The sequence below is a fragment of the Lycium barbarum genome, chromosome 3, assembly GCF_019175385.1.
Source record: "Lycium barbarum isolate Lr01 chromosome 3, ASM1917538v2, whole genome shotgun sequence".
NCBI lineage: Eukaryota > Viridiplantae > Streptophyta > Magnoliopsida > Solanales > Solanaceae > Lycium > Lycium barbarum.
The window spans coordinates 76885843-76906307 of record NC_083339.1 but is presented as its reverse complement, the minus strand read 5'-3'; positions in this window follow the sequence as shown (position 1 = coordinate 76906307).

Genomic DNA, 20465 nt, shown 5'->3' with positions numbered 1-20465 from the left:
TGCACACGAACCAAATGATAGATATACCCCTTCTGGATCATCTTCTTAGCCTTGAGGTATGAAATAAACTTACCCCTCGGCGACGCAGTAGATCCGAACCACTCTATGACTGGTTCCCCTGGAAACTGAAAACGGACTACCTTTTTCTGGCAGTCGACATTAGCATAACAGGAAGACAACCAGTCCATGCCCATAATGACGTCAAACTCGAGCATGTCTAACTCTACCAAATCAGCCTTAGTGCTACGATCATAAATGGTCACAGAACAATCCCTATAGATCTGTCTCGCTACAATAAAATCCCCAACTGGCGTAGCTACCTCAAATGGCTCTATAGGCTCAGACACTATCCCAATCTTACTAGCAACGAGCGGGGAAATATATGATAAAGTAGAGCCAGGGTCAATCAAAGCATATACAGATCTGGAGAAAACCAGTAATGTACCTTTGACAACGTTTGGCGAAGCCTCCTGATCCTGGCGGCTGGCCAAAGCATATATGCGGTTCGAGGGACCGCTAGAACCTGAAGCGCCACCGCGGCCTCGACCGCGTCCTGCCGGTGCTGGAATACCCCGCCCTCCAGGGCGTGCAACAGATGGAACAGATGAAGAACCGGCGACTGACCCTGTCTGCTGGGCAGCACTACCAGAACCGCTAGCCAATAGACAGTCTCTCATAAAGTGGCCCTGACCACCACAAGAAAAGCAAGCTCCAGTCGCTCGGTAACACTCCTCGGGATGAGACTTCCCGCAATGAGGACAACGGGGCCTGGGTGGTCTGGCCTGGTTGGAACCCCTAGATGCCTGCGAACCTGCCGCTCTGGAGCTCTGACCGGCCCCAGACGGTCCCGTACTATCGAATCTCCGGCTGCCTGACTGCGTACCCCGGCTGGAGGGAGGAAGATATCTATCAAACTACTGCTGCTGAGGCTGTCCGCCTCGAGAATCTCCAGAATACCCTGTGGACCTAACCCTCTTGGGCGGCCTCCTATCTCGATCTCTGCCAGCAGGATCAGACCTACGACGGTCCTCCATACCCATCGCATAGGCCTGAAGTCGGGAAATGTCCATGTCTGTCTGCAATGACACGGCCATACAACTGTCTACCAAATACCGGTCCAATCCCATAACATATCGGTGCATCCGATCGGACATATCTGCTACCACGGCCGGTGCATATCGGGCCAGAGAATCAAACTCAAGGTTATACTCGCGAACACTCCGACCCCTCTGCTGTAGACGTAAGAACCGATCAGCCCGTGCCCGCCGTAACTCTGGTGGCAAAAAGTGGTGGGTGAATGCTGTCACAAACTGATCCCAAGTGGCTGGAGGGGCACCCTCTCCCCTAGACTGCTCCCAAGTCTCGTACCAGTGGGTAGCCACATCTCGAAGCCGTTGCGAAGCCAGCTCAACTGACTCGGTCTCTGAAGCCCTGACCAAGTCCAAGGAGCGTCGCATCCCCCGAATAAAGTCATGGGGGTCCTCATCGGGCTTAGACCCGAAGAACTCTGGAGGGCCACATAACAGAAACTCCCGAACTCTCAGGCTGTCCCGCCTGTCATCGTCATCATCATCCCTCCGCCCACGTCTGCGAGCCTGCCCTGCTACCAAGGTAGTCAACAACTGTACAGCCTCTCTCAAGGTCCTATCCTCCGCCCCTGGCTGAGGAGCTGGAGTCTCGGGTGCGGGTACACGGACCTCTGGAGCTGCTGAAGGTCCTGCTCCAGGCTGTACTAGTGGGGGTGTAGCAGACCCCACAGAATGAGGCACATCCTCAGGCAAATCATAAACACGAGCCCGGGTAGCTCGCTCTGCCTGACTAGTCTCTCCAATCCTCGCCTTGCCCTTCTGGGCCGCCGTTGCCTTCTTCGGAGGCATCACTGCAAACACAAAGGCGAGTCAGATCAAAATCATCCTAATAGCACAGCTCTATCGCACGATCTAAGATTACAAAGAAAGTAACATCCTAAATGCCCTGTAGCTTCCCGTTTATGGATGTGGTGCACAACACATCGATAAACAAGACTCTACGAGACACGGCCTGTAGACATTCCGAGCACAAACCGCTCTGATACCACTTTTGTCACGACCCAGCCCCGTGGGCTGCGACTGGCACCCTACCTGGGTACCCAGACCGAATCACACATTCATTTTCAAGTCCAAACTTATTTCATAATTTTTCGAAATCATATCGAACATAATTTATCAAAATCTGTCTTAAGCGGTCGTGCCAAATCAAAATATCATAACAAATACAAACTGAGCGGCGGAATAGACATCGCCGGTCAAAAGTGCAAAATATAAGCATAAGGGCCATTTGGGGCCATCATAACAAACGGACCGCTTTAAGACCAGAAAACAAAATCAGACCAACATATACAGGACCCTCACCCCACATATATGACTACAGGCCTCTATGAGTTCGAAACAAAAACATATGGCGAGACAGGGCCCCGCCGTACCCAAATAGTCAAATATACAAAACATATACAAAGCAAAAGGAGTCTGTACCAAAAGTGGACTCCGGATCAAAGAGGAGTACTCCGGAATAGCAAGAAGTGAAGCCTACTGCGGAGGATCACCGATATCTGCACCTGCGGGCATAAAACGCAGCCCCCGGAGAAAGGGGGTCAGTACGAAATATGTACTGAGTATGTAAAGCACGGAGTACAGAAATATGGGTCAAAACCGAAAGCAAATCAGATGTCAAAGTGGAGTGCAAATCGGTATGTCAAAATCCGTATCGAAATCATATACGTATATATAATGCAAACGAAATCATGCAAACGCTTAGGAATGTGGTCGCCACTCCGACGCTGGCGCCACACACAGCATAACACCAGAAGGTTTCAAATCTCCGTACATCCCCGAACACAAACATAATCATAGGTGAGCGTATCGCATCACGAGCCATATCACAGCATAACTCCAAACGGAACCCGGCCCTATGGTGAAGCCTCGGGAACCGTAACACAGCATACGGCCGAATTGTCATAAGGCGCACGAATCAAAACCGGCCCGGGAACCGGTGAACGAAGTCATAATAAGGCACGAGCAGAGTCGTGAGCAAACCAATGCAATTCGTACTTCAAAATAGTTTTCCAAAACGAAGTAAACCCATAAGTCATATCATAATGCAAAATAGTCGGATACTTAGCCGATATAAAGTTTCATTTATCAAAACTTTTCCAAAATAATATGTGTAGCTCAGAACGTAGCTTAACATATCGTAATTGTCTAAACATATCCCATAGACGGGAATTCCAACATCGAAAGTGCCATTCCAAACGTTATTCAAAAGGACAGCCCAATAAGACAAATAGGGCGTCTCGGGGTTAGCGGGCCCACCTCGAGTCAAAGTGAGGTGGCGAACATATTTTTACGAACATTTATATGCCAGGGGTCATACATAATCATTTCTAGGTTACCCGACCACATTTCGATAGGTTTCGGACGAATGGTGGCATTCTAGCCAAAATAGAGCCCTTAGGCTTCAATTGAATTGAATGAATAGTAACTTTTCTGTGGATCGGGTTTCGAGGAACAGAAATGCTCCGGAAGGTCTCATATTCGACTAACATACTAGGATATGCCAAATGAAGGAGTGGGAAGCTTTACATACCTCACAGATGTCGTAAGCTCTCCCGAAAGTCCAGTCCCGTTTCGTCAAAAATCTGCAAATGGTCAAAGTTACCAGTTGAGGTTCTTAGGCTTAAAAATGCCTTTAACTTCAATTTTTTGCCTACCGAAATTTCGGCAGCATTTCCCCTATGAATCTAACATCCCCGAGGCTTAGCTCGGCTCAAAATACATCCACCACAACAGCCCACACGTCAACAAACAACACAAACAACAATTAAACCATTCTAGCTTCAAAGATCTACTTTGTTATCTAAGTTGGCAACTTTCATTCCAACTTTCAAAACTCAAATTCTAAATCTACATAATTGTATTCATTTCTACATTCAAACTTATACAATCACATCCTAACTACAATCCAAGCCATACACGAAATTACACCAAAATCCATTATTTTCCAGAATTCTTTAAAACATCAAAAATCCACGACGAACATTCTAACTCACGTCGTTTCATTCCGAATTCATTAACATCATTATAAATTCACATCTAAAGTCTCTAGCACCCAAAATATACAATGATATACATAGTGATACCGAAGGTATACACTTTCCGATAATATCCAAAATCACTTTTCAACGTCAATTTCATTCATCAATCGATCAATTACAACATAAGGATCACAACAACACATTACACCAACCAAACAAGGTAAATTAACACCATTTCCTCCTCCCTATGGCTCACGGCCAACCCACACTCTACACACACACCCACGACTTTTTACTAACATCCACGTTACGGGATTCTCGTCTATTTCCAATCCTTAACATATTCACATCAATTCTATAACATTAAAGGGGCAAAATTCTTACCTTTTCTTTGAAAACCCGACTTGTCGTAAACGTCGTTCTTGCGCCAAACTAATTATACCCCGTTGAAGAGGGCCTTGAGTACTTCACAAATATGCAAAAATTAGGATTTTTGGATCAACAATAGAACTTGGGAATTTTCTTTCTCTTTTTTTTCCTAGCTACGGCCGAAAGCCCTTTCTTGTTGGTGTTCTTGATTTTGTTCTAGTTCTCTTGATAATTCTTAAGTATATCACATATATATCCATTTAGGGGTCATGTGTATAGCACATGACCCTTTAAAAGTGGGCTTGGGCCACTTGCTATGGCCGGCCCCCTTCAATTGTTGGGCTTCATTTGAGTTATAATTTCTTTGGCCCAATTCTTGAAAAGTCCCGTTTTGTAATTCCCGAAACTAATTTCCGAAATCCCAAATTTATCCTCGGCCTTCCCCGAGGTCTTGACATTAATGATTCCATAACCAACATAGTCACATGTACTAAAATCAAATTATGTCCTTCTAACACCCAAGTCGTAATTATTTCTCAATTTCCAATTATACGAAAACACGGGACATAACACCTGGAATCCTCACCTTGCCGCTCTTTTACTTCCGCTACTAGCGACGAAACTGCCGAATTCTGAATGGTAGCTCTGCTGCTACTTGAGTCCACTACTCGGACCCCTAGGCTGGCTAGCTGCTGAAGCTCACGGGTCATTTCTCTCTTTTCTTATAGCACATCGCATAAGCTTCCCATAGACCTGCGGCTAAGAGCATCGGCCACAACATTTGCCTTTCCGGGGTGGTACAGAATTTTGACGTCATAGTCTTTTAGCAACTCTAGCCATCGTCGTTGCCGCAAATTTAACTCTTTCTGCTTGAAGATGTACTGGAGACTCTTATGATCTGTATAAATATCCACGTGGACACCATATAAGTAATGTCTCCATATCTTTAAAGCATGGACCACCGCGGCCAATTCTAAGTCATGGGTAGGATAATTCTGTTCATGTTTCCGTAATTGTCTAGAAGCATACGCGATCACCTTACCATTTTGCATCAATACACAGCCTAGCCCGACGCCTGAAGCATCACAATAAACAACATACCCTTCCACTCCCTCTGGAAGTGTCAAGACTGGGTCAGAAGTCAATCTGTCTTTCAACTTTTGGAAACTACGTTCACAAGCATCTGTCCATTGAAACTTAGCTGACTTCTGAGTCAACTTTGTGAGCGGTGCAGAAATAGAAGAGAAACCCTCAACAAATCTTCTGTAATACCCGGCTAAGCCCATAAAGCTACGAACCACTGTAGGGGTTGTGGGCCTTGGCCAAGTTTTCACTGCCTCGATCTTTTGACTATCCACTCGAATACCATCCGCCGCAACAATATGGCCCAGAAATGATACCGAGTTCAACCAAAACTCACATTTGGAGAATTTTGCAAACAACTCTCGAGCTCGAAGAACTCCAAGGACGGTTCGCAAATGCTCCGCATGCTCAGCCTCGGATCTAGAGTACACTAGGATATCGTCGATGAATACAATCACGAATAGGTCCAGAAAAGGCCTGAATACATTGTTCATTAAGTCCATAAACACTGCCGGTGCATTAGTTAGCCCAAACGACATTACTCGGAACTCGAAATGGCCATATCTTGTTCTGAAAGCTGTCTTAGGGATATCTTTCTCCCTAACTCTTACTTGGTGATACCCGGACCTCAAATCAATCTTTCAAAACCATTTGGCACCATGCAATTGATCAAATAAATCATCAATCCTCGGGAGGGGATACTTGTTCTTAATTGTCACTTTATTCAATTGCCGATAATCAATGCACATTCTCAAGGAGCCATCCTTCTTCCGGACGAACAATACGGGTGCTCCCCACGGGGATGAACTAGGCCGAATGAAGCCTTTTTCAAGCAAGTCTTTCAATTGCTCCTTCAACTCTTTCAACTCTGCGGGTGCCATCCTATAGGGAGGAATAGATATGGGATTAGTGTCTGGCAACACATCAATCGCAAAATCTATCTCTCGCTCGGGAGGAAGGCCTGGAAGCTCTTCCAGGAACACATCCGGAAATTCGTTCACTACCGGAACTGACTGAAGAGTCGGCGACTCAGCTTGTACCTCTTGAACTCGCACTAGGTGATAAATACACCCTTTAGTGATCATCTTCATCGCTTTTAGATATGAAATAAACCTACCCTTTGGTGACGCCGTATTCCCTTTCCATTCTAAGACTGGTTCGCCCGGGAATTGGAAACGAACCATCTTCGTTCTACAATCAACATTGGCGTAGCAAGAAGCCAACCAATCCATGCCCATAATAACATCAAAATCTACCATTTTTAGTTCATGCAAATCCGCTACTGTACGGCGGTCACATATCACAACTACGCAATCTCTATACACTCGGCTAGCTATCACCGATTCGCCAACGGCCGTAGACACCTCAAAAGGCTTAATAGACTCCGGCTCAATTATAAATCGACCCGCAATATATGGAGTAACATAAGACAATGTGGAGCCCGGATCAATCAAAGCATATAAATCATGAGAGAATACCGATAATATACCTGTGACCACATCAGGAGAAGACTCAAGATCTTGGCGTCCAGCCAAAGCATAAATACGGTGCTGAGGACCGCTGGAACTGGGAGCTCTGCCTCTACCTCTACCATGGCCAACCGGCGCATGTGAACCTGGCCCCATAGGGCGTGCAGATGCTGAAGACCCGACTATCGACCCTGATGGCTGGGCCCTACCTCGACCCTGTACTGAGGGGCAATCACGCATAATGTGGCCTGGTCGACCACAAGAATAGCAAGCATCTGAACCTGATCGGCACTGACCCCAATGCAACTTCTCACACTGGGAACATCATGGCACGGGTGGTCTAGACTGGCCTGAATCATCTCTATACTGAGGCCCTGAATAACTCGGGCTCGGTCCTGAATGAGCAGATCTATCCAATCTCTGGCCTGAAAACCGTGGGGGCGCACTGGTCATAGAGTAGCCTGCATGCCTAGGGGGCTGCTGCCGGTGCCCACCTCTGGACTCACTCACCGGCCCCGAAGATCTAGCCCTCTTGCTATGTCCCCTATCCTGTTCACGTTCATTCCTCCGCTGCTGTAGGTGTTCCTCCAATTCCTGAGCATGCGCCTGAATACGTGAAATATCCATGCCATCCTGAAGAGATGCAGTCAAGCATTTATCCATCAAATGTGGCCCTAGGCCCTTCACAAACCGGTGCACCCGATCGCCCATATCCGCTACCATGGCCGAAGCATACTCCAAGGAATTGAAGCGGAGACTATATTCTGTAGCACTCATGCTACCTTGCCTCAGATTCAAGAATTTATCGGCCTTAGCTCGCCGAACTTCTTGAGGCATGTAGTGATGGAGAAAAGCATCGACAAACTCTTGCCATACCGGCGGAGGTGCATTGGCTCCCCGCGAAGCCATCCAAACCGTGTACCACTGGATTGAGACATCCCTCAATCTGTATGACGCTAGCTCCACCGATTCGGTGTCTGAAGCATGTATCAATCGGAGCGTCCTTAGCATAACATCAACAAAGTCTTGGGGAACCTCCTCCAGTTTCGACCCAAAGAATTCTGAGGGTTTCAAAGCAATGAAGTCACGGGCCCTTGCGCTAACAGTCCTGTCACCTTGCCCTGCGCTTGGCCTCTGAGTCTGGGCCGCAACCAACTGAGTCAACAAATTAATGGCCTCTCTTACGTCTTGGTCTGAAGCATTCGGCGGAGGAGCTGGAGCTGGGGCTGAGGCTCCCACGTGCTCCTCAGTAATAGGCACTGTCTGGGAGGACTGAGATTGAGCCGCACTCTGGGACTCATCTTCCTCTACTACCGGTGGCGGTGCTCTTTCAGCTCGCTTTTCTGCCACCGTCTTTCCCCTTTGGGCTGCTGTAGCCTTTTTCTTTTTAGGCATCTCTGAAATACACAACACACGATTTAAGAACAAGAATTTCTTACATCATAGCTTTATTGCACGATTCTTATGAATAAAGAAGGTCATATATTCCTAAGATGTCCGCAGCTTCTCGCTTATAAGTGTGGCACGCAACACACCCATACCCAAGACTCTACTAGACACGGCTCGTACACATCCTAGGACTGAACTGCTTTGATACCACTTTTGTCACGACCCGACTAGGGGGCCACGACGAGCACCCGGTGCTACCCCACCCGACCACCCCCTTATCATGCATATCATAACATCTAGGTGAACCATAATTCATTTCATGCATTTTAAATCATTAATCAAGCTAGTCCCATTGGACGACCATCATCAATTAACATATCATGGGCATCTATGCCATGTCAAATATACAAGGCCGACGAGGCCAACAAAAGATATACAAAACATAGGCCGACATGGCCAAACATCTCTACCCACATACACATGACTACGACCCTCTAAGAGTATGACATATCATGAGCGGGACAGGACCCCGCTATGCCCATAATTATATACAAAAAAGAATGAGTACCCAAAAGATATGGCTCCGAAGGAAATGGAGCTCTCTATGAAATCTTCAAATAGGCAGCTATGGGTCAAGTCTGTCTCCCTGTGCACCTGAGGGCATGACGCAGCGTCCACAAACAAAAGGACGTCAGTACGAAGAATGTACTGAGTATGTAAAGCATGATTAACATTGATATACAACATAATGAACAATATATGGAATAGCATAGGAGGGGAGACAATAATATCATCATCATCATGTCGCTTACTTACTCACATCGTCATTCGTGCCCCATAATAAAACTCGTACCATACTTGTGCTCGTATTAGTATACATGTCCTTATTCGTATTCTTATACATAGTCTCATCACATTCTTTTACATAATATATACATACATAGTCATTTCGTATACATGGCATTTACATAGCGTACCCGACCTCATTGGATCAGTATTTCATATACATACTTGGCCAACCAAGGCTCAATGTTACTCATACCTGGCCCTACCAAGGCTTCAGGGTTATCCGTACCATCTGCAGATGTGTGCGCGCGTTTCGTAATCGTATACATATTCTATACATATTCATACACATATATTCTACCCGGCGTTATAAGCTCGAGGTTTCATTATAGCCCTTCATAGGCACGTATGAGTATAACAGCCCGTAGGCACCTTTAGCATCATTATTATCACCATCATCATTACTATCATTATCGTTATCGTTACTTCTGTATCGTAGTCTTACTCGTCACCTGAGGTGCGTAGCGCATTCGTAGTACCAATCAAGGATAGTAAGCTTATGAGCTCGGAATGTGAAACATTTGTAGTCAACATGCTCATATAGAGGGATTAGGAGTTTGGCCAAAGAACCATGCCTTATGAAAGAAGGGTTAGCCTTACATACCTCTTTGTCGAATTATTCTACACTTGCACGTACTCCTTCGATGCTCACGTTTCTACCTTCATTAAGGCCATACTATCATTAGTATCGATAACTACTGCACATGGCTAGAACTAGAGAAAATTGGACAGCATCTCCTTTATCTATACAACATTTGTCCATATCATAATTCAACCCCCAAACGTCAACAACACATTTATAATATCATTTCCATGGCCATTAATCATCTACATTATCCACATTCTCAATTCACTTCCATTTGTCCCTATTTATGGTCACAACACCCAACTTCGTTCATCCATATACAATGTCTATTTCATGATCTTAACGTCATTTATAACACACTCATATCACAATACAACAACAATCATGATTCAATTCAAACTATGTCTCAAAAACGTCACTATTCATCATTCATGCCCTAGTTGACCATGTTTTCTACAATCCATGCATTTTAATTCTCCAATACCGTAAACATCATATAAAAATCATAAATCTTACCTTAGAAGTTGTAGGGACAAGCTTTTGTTGATAATACTGCACTTTGAGTAAAACCCTAGTTTTTCTCCATTTGGGTTTCTTGACTTTAGATGATCCTTGATGGGTTTCTACCTTGGATTTACTTGTCTAATGTGGTTGATGGATTAATACCCTTGAAAACTTGTACAAAAGTTGTAGAGAGATGTTTTAGAGAGAGAGAGGAAATGTGGAAATGATTTTCATGAACTTGGTCTTTATTCATTAAATCATCACTGAACTGTCGGGTTCCATTATACGGTCCGTATAATGGTTATACGGTCCGTATAATAGACCGTGAAATAGGTCTGCCCAGAACCCCTTCACTGTGACTACTTGACGGTCCGTTATACGGTCCGTAAAACAATTTTTACGGTCCGTATAACTGACCGTAAAACGTTACCAGTGAGCAACCTTTCACTGTGACCATTCGACTGTTCGTTATACGGTCCGTATAAATTTTATACAGTCCGTATAACTGACCGTAAAATTCCACCAGCAACCAATCTTCACTGTGATGGTTTAACGGTCCACTATACGGTCCGTATAACATTATATGGTCCGTATAATGAGTCCTAGAACTCATCAGTCACTGAACTTAGTTTCGCCACTTCGTTTGATCTCCGATCCTCATGGAACCTTCTTAACACTTGTTTAACACTTCAATACCAATCTAAGGGACGTTATAACTCTTTCCAAAAATGCCCTTAAGTCATCATTAACCCGATACTCGTATTTCACTAGTTCATTCACTTGCGTACCAACGGAATATTTTTCCGAGGTGTAACACATATCATAAACCTATCTCCTGAGGAGTCAAACCTGACAAAAGCATAACACAATACGCAAGCCGACAAGGCTGCCACTATATACGGAAAGATCCAAAACAAACCATATCGACACAGTCAGATACAACCCACTTATGTCTACAGAACTCTAAGAGTGTACAAGTGAAATATGACAAGAAAGGGCCCCGTCGTACCCCTGGACATGCATAAGTTGACATCAAAAGATCTGTACCAAAATAATCTAGGCTCCGGAACAATGGAGCTCTCCAAAACATCTGTCTGAGCAGAAGTCCTAAGCTGGAGGATCATCAAACCGAGTGTCTGTACCAGCCGGCATGAAACACATCCCCCCGAAGAAAGGGGGTCAGTGCGAGATATGTACTGAGTATATAAAGCATGAAATACAGTAAAGAAGATCAAGACAGAATAAAAGGTAACAGAACGCAAGTGTTACACCTCGAAAAATTTTTCGTTGGTACGCTAGTAAATGGACTAATGATGTGTGTGAAGAGTGCGAGTGTATAATGTTTCATGGGAAATGTATGTGAAGGGATGTGTATGATTAGAATGAAAAGTCGAGAAATGAGAAAAATTGAAAGTTGGCAAAACTGCCCAGTGGTCGTATATTGCAAAATACGGACCGTAAAGTGCAATACGGTCCGTAAACTGGCAAACGTAAACTGCCATGCAAAGGCTTCAGCCTTCTGCTAGTGGTCGTAAAGTTCAAATATGGACCGTAAACTGGTATACGTTCTGTAAACTGCCAGGTCGTAAACTGGCATGCCAAACTTCAACTTTCTGCCAGCTGAGGAAAAGGTATAATACGACCTGGTGGACGGACCGTAAAGTGATTTACGGCCCGTAAACCATGGTCGTAAATCACCATGCATGCAGGCCAAAGTCTCTAGTCCTGCTTAAGATTAAAGACGACCACGTGGGACGGTCCGTAAAGTGGAATACGGACCGTAAACCTCCATGGACGACCACTGTTCACCCAGCACAGATTTTCCAATTCATTAAATATGAGGATCAAGACTTATTTTATTTCATTACAACATTACACCACTTCTCTCTAAAACTTCTCTCTACATTTATTATATGAGTTTTCAAGGATTATAAGCCATCAATAACATTAAGACAAGTGAATCAAGGATAAGGGAATCATCAAGGATCATCCAAGTCAAGAAATGCAAATGGAGAAAAACTAGGGTTTTGCTCAAAGAAGAGTATTATCAACCAAATCTTGTTCCTACAACTTCTAAGGTAAAATTCATGATTTTTACAAGATGTTTAAGGTATTGGAGAATTAAAATACATGGATTGTAGAAAATGTGGTCCACTAGGTCATGAATGATAAATAGTGACATTTTGAGAAATAGTTTGAATTGAGTTGTGAATGTTGTTGTGTTGTGATATGAATGTGTTATAAATGGTATTAAGATCATGAACTAAACACTTTAGACGAATGGACGAAGATGGGTGTTATGACCATGAATGTGGGTGAATTAGAGGCAAATTGAGGAATCTAGATAATGTGGATAATGTGAATGACTAATGGCCATTGTTATGATATTAATGAAGGTATAAAAGCTAGCATTGGAAGGGAACGTGCAAGTGTAGAATAGTTCGACGGAAAGGTATGTAAGGCTAACCCTTCTTTCATAAGGCATTGTTCTTGGCCAAACTCCTAATTCCTCTATATGAGTATGTTGTCTTCACATGGTTGACATTCCGAGCTCATAAGCTCACGACCCTTGATATGTACTATGATTATACTATGTTCCTCGTATGACGAGTAAGTCCATAATGTAGATGTAACGATAATGATGAGGATAGTAATGATGACGAGAGTAAAATGAGATTAGAGATGCTTACGAGCTATGATATATGTATATGTATGCCTATGAAGGGCTATGATAAGACCCCGAGCTTATGATGCCGGGTAAGACTATATGTATATGACTATGTATAAAGTATGTATACGATTACGAAACGCGCGCACACCTCTGCAGATGGTACGGATAACCCTGATGCTTTGGTAGGGCCAGGTATGTATGACCTTGAGCCTTGGTTGGCCAAGCATGTATAAGACACCGATCCTATGAGGTCGGGTATGCTATGTAAATGCTATATATATGAAATGACTATGTATATAATATGAATATGAATGTGATAAGACTATGTATAAGCATACGAATAAGAACATGTACACGAATATGAGCACAAGTATGGTACGAGTATTATTATGGGATACGAACGACGATGTATGCAAGTAAGCGACATGATGATGATGATATTACTGTCTCCCCTCCTATGCTATTTTAATATGATATCTATTATGCTTCTATATTGATGTTGATCATGCTTTACATACTCAGTACATTCTTCGTACTGACGTCCTTTTGTTTGTGGACGCTGCGTCATGCCCGCAGGTGCATAGGGAGACAGACTTTATCTATAGCTGCTTATTCAGAGATTGCATAGCAGAGCTCCATTTCTTTCGGAGCCGTAGCTTTTGGGTACCTATTCTTTTGTGTATATAATTATGGGCATAGCGGGGTCCTGTCCCGCTCATACGATATGTCATACTCTTAGAGGCTCGTAGTCATGTGTATGTGGGTAGAGATGTTTTGTATATCTTTTGTTGGCCTTGTCGGCCTTGTACTTATGATGTAGCATAGATGCCTATGATATGTTAAATGATGATGGTCGTCTAATGGGATCAGTATGATTAACGATAAGAAAAGCACAAATTGACTTATGGTTCACCTAGATGTTATGTTATGTACGATAAGGGGGTGCCCGGGTGGAGTAGCACCGGGTGCTCGTCGCGACCCCCTAGCCGGGTCGTGACAGCAAGTATGATAATCAAGGATACCAATGCACCTGTGCCTTATGAGATGAAAATCAAGCATGTCTATATCATATACTATATCCGGCCAATTATGGGACTTGGTGAATAAAGTCATCGTATACCATACCGACCCATCATGGGACTCGGTGCCATCATCACATCATATATATATATATATATATACGTACCCGGCCCTCTAGTGAGGGGTTCGGTGAACAATGCAGTGAAACTGTGCACGAAAACATACCCGGCCCGGGTCCCGGCCCTATATCATTAGTATCTCCCAATTCGGTATATCACCACAACAACCCAACAACAAATAAATCTCAAAAACACAACAATATACTTAATTTACTGCAACAATCCATCCAATATATATCCTTAAAATAAATCCCTTAAACTTATCTCCATTTCTAACGGAATTTCGACAGCATTTCCTTTATAAACTGGATAAACCCGAAAATCCAATACAGCTAAATTATCAGCAACAACGTCAAACAACAATATTGACAATCAATATACATCATAACTCAGATATTTCCATCCATTTAACTCAACTGAAACATCCCCACCTTCATAAACCTCCCAAAAATGCCAAACGAGCTTTTAACATTATTTCCTCCGTTCTAATCCTTTAAAACTCTAAATAAACACTTTAATAACATAAGAGGAGCCTTATACATACCTTAGCAGCAGATAAATGACGAAATATAATCCCCCAAGCTCAATAATTAGCTTAAAATGACGACAACAACTCGTACTACACTTTATCCTTCACGAGCCTGGGGATTCGGGGCCTCGAACTTGCTCGATTCTCCACTTTCTCTTTCTAACTCTCCTCTCTCTCTCTCTAAATGTTTGTGGACTGCTTGATTTGTAAATGAACGAAATTTTATGCATTTATCCCTTATATATGGGTCTTGGGTCGGTTCCCACCGACCTTGAGTCGGGTTGGGCCGAGCCCACTGCCCAGCTTGACCTTGCTGCATTAAAACGTCCATAACTTTTTTCCCTATGTCTTGTGAAGGCCCACGACCTATGGTTGGAAAGATAATTCAATTATTTACAAATTTCATATTTGTGGTTTTCCCGAATTCCCATATAATGATGGGGTTATGATCTCCTGAAGTCATATCACCCGAAAACGTAATATAAAAACATCTTTTTGGAGGGCTTACACTTGGATTTGGCTCAAGGGTCCTTCTTGAGTTGTGTTTAACTTCACATATATTGTCCATATAACTTATCATGTGTCCTTTATAAGAATCTCATCATGTGGGCCCCATCTCAGCTTACGGTTACGAGGGCTATATATCTTTTAACGTATCATTCCAATAATATTGTACGAATTCCAAAATCATACTCATGGTATCCTCATGCTACTACAATAGAATTTTATTCTTTATACTTGAAATATTTGCTCCTCCTTGAGCTCACATTAAGCCGTCTATAGCCTTAGTAACACGAAATTTTCTGGGGTGTAACAAGAACTGTTTATACTATGCTAGAAATAAAATATAGTAAAATGACATAAACCCCCTTAATGAGACAAGGGCCTTATTTGGCTATTCTTCTTTCTTCAAAATCTTGAAATCTCCTTTGCAAGAATAGCCAACTCTTCATCCTTTAGCCATTGTGGTAACTTCCTATTTCCACTTCTTCTCCCCAAGCAATCTTCATCAACAAATGGACTTAGGATCCAAGGTGTTCATCAAAAGTGTACTCAAGAGCCTCCCGCTTCATGAATAGGCTTTGCAAGTGTTGTAGTTCCCGGGCTTGGCTCCTTGTAAATGGCCTTGAGGCAAGTGGGCTTGCATCAGGAACCTGGGTCTATCAATGCATATACGTCCCGGGATAAAATCGATAATATACTTGTAACCACATTCGGTGACGCCTCCTGATCATGCCTACTAGCTAAGGCATATAGGCGGTTCGAAGGACCGCTAGAACTAGAAGCTCCGCCACGACCTCTACCACGGCCTGCTGATGTCTGAATACCCTGCCCCACAGGGCGCATAGCTACAGAAGAAGATGAACCAGCAACCGACCCAGTAGGCTGAGCCACACAACCTCTTTCTTCATATGGCCCTGACGGCTGCAAGAAAAACAAGCACCTGTAGTAAGATGACATTCCCAAAAATGGAGCATACCACACCAAGAACACCGAGGCATAGGTGGCCTCGACTGACTCGAACCCCAGTTCATCTGTTAACCTGAAGCCTTGGAGCTCCGACCGGCTCCTGAATACCCTGTGTTGTCAAATCTCCTACCTGTGAACTGTGGGGGTGCACTCTGTGCAGGCTGGGAAGAATATCTAATATGCTGCTGAGGCTGCCTGCCTCGAAACTCACTAGGATAACCAGCCGATCTAGCCCTCTTATGCTGGCCTCTGTCGTAATCTCTATTGTTATATCCGGTATTTTTGTACGTTGGATTATTCATAAGTTAATCGACGTAAGTTCAAGGACAAGATTATTTTTGAGATAGGAGACAAGGACTTTTTAACCCCGATTTTAATATTGCACGGTTTTCTATTAATTACAATTAGTGCAGAAACATTGTGAAGTGAGAAATTAATTAACCTAATTAAACCACTAAGTGGGCCCCACTAAAACATGGCTGAATTTGATTGGTGCAAGCCAAAAGTGGGGCACGTGTAATTGTGGCTGGCTACATATATATGTGTAGTGATGACTCATTAATTTCACACTTCATCTCCACAAATTCATTTGAAGCTTTCATCACAAACAGCCATGGCTGCTCACGGCCAACCTCAAGATTGTGATAGCAAAAAAATTATAATTCCCTAAGGTTTTCTAAACGTCCCAAAGGAGGCAGCAACATTAGAATTTAATTGAGGGAGAAGAAGTGGTGCAATTGGTGCAAGTGATTGTAGGATTGTCACGACTAAACCCGATGGGCCATGACTAGTGCCCGAACTGGACACTCGTACACGAACCTGTTAGATATAGTCAGACAGAAACTAAGAACAGTACGAAAACTTGTAAAAACAAACGAAAGATTCATAATGCCACATATCATAAACCTGTCTCCTGAGGAGTCACAACTAACCAACACAGAACATAATACGCAAGCCGACAAGACTGCCACTATATACGAAAATACCCAAAATGAACCATATCGACATAGCTGAACAAAACCTATATACAACCCACACAGGTCTACAGACCTCTAAGAGTATAAAAGTGAAATATGACGGGAGAGGGCCCTGCCGTACCCCTGGATATGCAGAAGTCTATATCAAAGATCTATACCAAAATAGTCTAGGCTCCGGAACAATGGAGCTCTCCAAAACAGCTGAGCTGAAGTCCTAGGCTGGAGGATCACCAAACCGAGTGTCTGTACCTGCGGGCATGAAACACATCCCCCCGAAGGAAGGATGTCAGTACGAGATATGTACTGAGTATATAAAGCATGAAATACAATAAAGAAAATCATAACTGAATAGAAGATTACAGGAGGCAAGTTTGATAATCAAAGATACCGATGCACCTGTGCCTTACGAGATGAGAATCATGCATGTCTATATCATATACCATATCTGGCCCATTATGGGACTCGGTGAATAAAGTCCTCACATACCATACCGACCCATCATGGGACTCGGTGCCATAATCATATCATCATATATATATATATACATACGTACCCGGCCCTCTAGTGAGGGACTCGGTGAACAATGCAGTGAAATTGTGCACGAAAACATACCCGGCCCGGGACTCGGTGAAAGATATATTAACGGCATGCACGAGCAGAGTAGTGAGCAACCATATGCAAACTAAATCATCATATGAGACTCAATAGAATAAGTAGAATGAACTAATACTTAAGTATCAAAAACAACAGTCATGTCAAGTACCCCTCGAATGTTACTATGGATTATATCAAATAGAACTTCAAGAATCATAGACACATATCAAGACAATATGAAATAGGCTCTGGATATCAAGAACATTAGCCATCCTAGTGTCTCTAAGAATAGGAGTTTCTTTGGAGCTTATACATTCGTCGTCTGTGTCTCACATAGATCATGCTAAAAAGAAAGAAGGATTAGCTTTACATACCTTACGTCGTCCAAGGAACACAAATTAATCACGAACTTTCCACAATTAGTAAGCCAAACCTATAACCATAGGAATACGTACACAACTTTAGAGGGCTTTCGTATATCGTGTACATCAATGATAATTTGGTTAAAAAATAAAACAGACAGTATTTCCCCTAATATTCAACATCCACCACCTAATCAACAAAACCAACAACAATGACAACAACCGAATAACCTCTCTTAATCATTTTCCAACTCAAATCATCAACATCTAAGATTATACACCAAACAGACCAACATACGCTTCGTATACGATACCTTATACATTTGTTTCTTCCAAATTTATGAGCCATGTCAACAATAACACGACAACCACATCAATTACTCGTACACAAGAAAACTATCTTAACATCACAACAAGTTCTAAAACAGCCCATAAGATGAATACAAGTTCTAGCGTGATTTAAACTTTCCTTTCACAAATTCCACATCCATCAAATTGTACAAAGACCACACCATCTCTAGAACATGTAGGAGGGAATAACCTTACAATAACATACCCCAAGCAGCCCATCAATTACAACTACACAATACATAATTATAACCACACTTTTAATCCTTCAACTCAGCAAGAACAACCCCTAATCTCGTGAACATCTAATCCAATCCATATCTCAACAATCTCATATAACAACTACAACTTTTAATATCAAGATTCCTTCACTTTTAACACCTAACCCATAACAATAATAACAACAACAACAATCAAACCCAATCTAATTGGAACAACTTTGATTCTGCCCATTTACAACGCCAACAATAATCATGCAATTTTCTTACTTCCAATTCCACTTAATAAGAGTTAATCTCTCAATTACAACATCATCTACTCCAATTACAGTACAAGAAAAGAAATCTTACCTCAAATAAGTTAGAACAGATCCTACAATCACTTGCACCACTTCTTCTCCTTCAATTTAAATTCCAACCTTGCTACTCCTTTAAATGCTTAGAACACCTCTAGGGAATTTGTTTTTTTCTTCCTTCAAAACCTTGAGTTCTGGCCGTGAGCTACAAGAGCAGCCATGGATGTTCATGATTTTCTCTCCAAGTGATTTTTTTGAAGATGAATTATGATTAATGAGTCATCAACTAAGTTTATATATGTAGCCTACCACATTGACATGCGTCCTACTCAACCAAGCACCAATCCTAAATAGCCATGTTGTGGTGGGGCCACTTAGGGGTCTAATTAAGTTAATTAATTATAAATCCCCACTTAATAATATAATCATGTTTGATTAATCCCTAATCTCCACTAATATCTCCACACTAAATAATCTGGTCATGGTTAATTAATTTCCCACTTCACTACTAATTGCAATTAATTAGTAGCCCGTGCAATAATAAAATCGGGATTAAAAATCCTTGTCTCATATCTCAAAATTAATCTTGTCCTTGAACTTATGTCGATTAACTTACGAAAAATCCAACGTACAAAAATACGGGATATAACATCCTTCCCCCCTTTAGAATATTCGTCCTCGAATGTTAAACTAGTTCTATAGAGTCTTATAAAAATTTCGGGAAAGTCTCCGTTATCGCCACCCCTACGAACCCGCACTTAGTAACCCACAGATGCCTCACGGGGCCACAATAACATATAGTCTCACTTATTAATCAATATAGTCAAGTAAGGGATTAATATTACCTGCAGGCATAGGGAACAAGTAAGGATACTTATTCTTCATTTCGTCTTCCGTTCCCAGGTCATCTCTTCCATATTATTATTTCGCCACAATACTTTGACGGAAGCCACATCCTTAGTACGTAACCTTCTAACTTGGCGATCAAGTATAGCTATAGGGCTCTCCTAATAGGTAACTCCTCTGTTATGTTACACCCAGAAAATTTCGTGTTACTAAGGCTACAGACGGCTTAATGTGAGCTCGAGGAGGAGAAAATATCACAAGTATAAAGAATGAAATTCTACTGTAGTAGCATTAGTATGATATTTTGAATTCGTACAATATGACTGGAATAATACGTTAAAAGATATATAGCCCTCGTAACCGTAAGCTGAGGTGTGGCCCATATGATGGGATTTTTATAAAGGACATATGAGAAGTTATATGGACAATATATGTGAAGTTAAACACAACTCAAGAAGGACCCTTGAGCCAAATCCAAGTGTAAGCCCTCCAAAAAGATGTTTTTAAGTTACGTTTTCGAGTGATCTGACTTCGGAAGGCCATAACCCCATCATTATTTGGGAATTTGGGAAACCTCCTAAAATTAAAGTTGTAGATAATTGAAATACCTTTCCAACCATAGGTCGTGGGCCTGTATGTGACATCGGGATAATGAGTTATTGACGTTTTAAGCCAGAAAGGTCAAGTTGGGCAGTGAAAT